The sequence below is a fragment of the Vigna unguiculata genome, chromosome 2, assembly GCF_037176805.1.
Source record: "Vigna unguiculata cultivar grain cowpea cultivar isolate G323 ecotype 2 chromosome 2, ASM3717680v1, whole genome shotgun sequence".
Taxonomy (NCBI): Eukaryota; Viridiplantae; Streptophyta; class Magnoliopsida; order Fabales; family Fabaceae; genus Vigna; species Vigna unguiculata.
The window spans coordinates 6,511,591-6,514,546 of NC_140793.1; the positions used below are offsets into that span (position 1 = coordinate 6,511,591).

General features: G+C 30.0%; 1 long non-coding RNA gene across 1 annotated transcript; it reads right to left on the minus strand.

Moving 5' to 3' along the window:
• Positions 1-800: 800 nt before the first annotated feature.
• LOC114174690 (uncharacterized) lies at positions 801-2,269 on the minus strand. The gene is made up of 3 exons (XR_014988943.1): positions 2,136-2,269; positions 1,983-2,059; positions 801-1,465 (listed from the first exon to the last, which is right to left on the minus strand). It is a non-coding gene; the product is annotated as an uncharacterized LOC114174690 (long non-coding RNA).
• Positions 2,270-2,956: the final 687 nt, after the last annotated feature.

Sequence of the window (2,956 nt, forward strand, 5' to 3'; positions counted from 1 at the left end):
TATATATATATATATATATATATATATATATATATATATATATATATATATATATATATATATATATATATATATATTTTAAATTTTATCTCTTATGTAAGTTTAGCCCTTGCTACACATATTTTATAATAACATTATAAATATTTTTAAAATAGTATTTCAGTTACTGTGGGTTAGACCCTCGCTATGCAATTAATAATTTAATTTCTAATATATGATTTATAGTAGTATCAATAAATGACATAATATTAATATGATATATAGTCTGGGCTTAACCCTCCTTTGCAAATAAAATTTAAATTTATCGTGTGGCGTCGGCTAGGCCTACACTTGTTTGAAAAAAGAATTGAAACGCCTTATTTGTTTACGGCAGAAACCAATATTCAGCAAACTTGATTCAACAAATATACATTTCATTTCCAACAAATATATATTTCAATTTCAAAGTCCAGACCAACTCATACTAATTAAATTTATATCCAACTACAAATCATATTTTCAAATACCATCAAAATCCAGACCAACTCGTACCAATTTCAATTTTTGTCCAGCTACAAATCAGATTTTCAAAGACCAATAAATTACTAATATAATTTAGGTTTTTTCTGAGATTAAATTTTGATAAAGGAGTAATATCGTTGTGTCTAAACCTATATTTTCATTTAGATAAAATACCAAAACCTAAATTTCATTTACATGAAATACCAAAAAGAGTTGTTCTTAACCACAAAACAACATAACATTTCATTTACATGAAATAACCAAAATAAGTGGATCCTCCACTCCTTCACTACAAAAATAAGGGATCCTCCATGACAAAAATAAGGGATCCTCCACAACAAAACGACATTACGAATCTTTCTTGCTAAGGTGAAATAGCTGCAAAAGTAATAGAAATAATTGTAATAAATACAATAGACAGAATGTGAATGTAGTATAAAAATTGTTCACAGAATTATATAAAGAAGAAATATTTTCTTACATTGAAGGTGAACTTCAAGAAAGTGCATATTCATCGGTGTCGGCATAGTCAGGGTGGACCAGACTTGTACCTGTTGAAGTATCACAGAGATTTCGCTCCATCATCATGACCATTTGTTGTTGCATCAACTTTAATGTTTCCTCCACTTGTGTGTACTTTTGAATATTGACATCATACTTTTGGTTAGCCTCACGAGCCTGTTCTTTTGCTTCCTTGATTTCTTAACGAAGTTGTTCATTCTCAACACCATAATCAATGTAGTCAGTAATTGCATCTAATAAAGAGGGTTGAGTAAGGGATGAGACTCCATGTCGAATGTTGGCAGCCAAGTCTATAGTTCCATAAACTCAACCTCTGCTCTTGCCTCCAACAACATCCTTCCAACATTGAATCTTTGTTGCCAATGAAATTTGTTGGAGCTCAGAACTTGATCCTCCATAAGTGTCTCCTTAGATGACCCCTCAACTACTCATGGTACTTTTCCTAATAAATTAATATAAGTAACAATTGTTATCAATTAATATTAAAGAAATAAGTAACTAAATTATAACCATAACTGACATAAGTCTCACGTGCACGACCATCTACTCAACTATCGTTCTTCTTGGTGTGAGTGATGAGAAATACAACATACAATAAAAGAATAATAGCAAAGGGTTTCTCATAGTAACCTCTTTTAGTACACAATACACATGTCTAACCTTAGTAGAGAGTCTTGCTCCTTCAAATACTCTAAAAATACAAAGTGTCCGACACACCATATGCATACAAGAGAGACATACATGAGTATAAAAGGGTTTCTAAACAACAAAACTACAATATAAGATATAGTATGTGCAATAGATATGTATGAAAACTCATAAATCATAACAAATGAATAATAGTTTCAATTCAGATTAAGAACATAATTCTTTGATATTACTTTACTTCCAGCCATATTGGTCAAGAACTATAACATAGACCCATTTTATCCAATATATTGGTTTAAAATAAAACTCACCTTAGGATGTGTATACAAAGGCTTTCACCTTCTGCTCCGCATCCAGCAAATGAGCAACTCCAAATCAGATCCAAAACCTTTAATACACAATAGGATTCTCAAACACTAAATACTTCGACAACAATGGCAACATGTTATAGTAGAAATGCTTACCTCATTTGCGCTATTGGGATCTCATACCTCAGCAACAATAGTGAACACGGAGGATGGAAGCATGACTTCCCAAAATAAAAGCAAGATGGAAGACGGAAGCCATAATTTGTAGAGTTCAAAATGGAGAATTGATGGATTCTAAAAAGGGACGAAACAAAGGTCAACTATGAGAATAGAATGCAGCGCGCAAGTTTAGACGGTGGTGAAAAACGAAAAGGCAAGGTGAAAATAAAACAAACAACTTTACTCTTTTACTCTGTTTATCCATACAATTTTTTTTTTAATAAAACGAAAGTGACCATTTATGGGTTACTTACTACCTATTAGAAGTTTTTAAAATTTATTATTGGTTAATTAAAAATTAAAAAAAGAAGAGGGAAAATGAAAATAAAAGAAAATTTATTTTGGTATTGTTTACGTTCTGTTTATGAAATGGAGATGTCTATCACACTCCACCTCTGAATAATTTTAAATTTGCTATTTTATAGCGTTAATTACAACCACACACAAAATTAGTTTTAATGCAAAATTAATGTTTATTAAATTCAAGCGTCAATTTATGAGACACCAATTAATAATTTTTAAAATTATTATTTAATATAATCGCTTAAACAGATAAAAATATTTAATTTTTATAAAAACTAAGTTATTAAAAGTCGACTTAACCCACACATAATATTTATTTTTAGTCCAAACAATTATTTGTGTTTAATTTCACATTGTTCAAATACACTGATTAGGTTATTTTTATTATTTATATTATTTTCACTATAGAGTGGGCTAGGCCACTCCAATTTTGCTGCCATGAGCCCTGCGTTGCT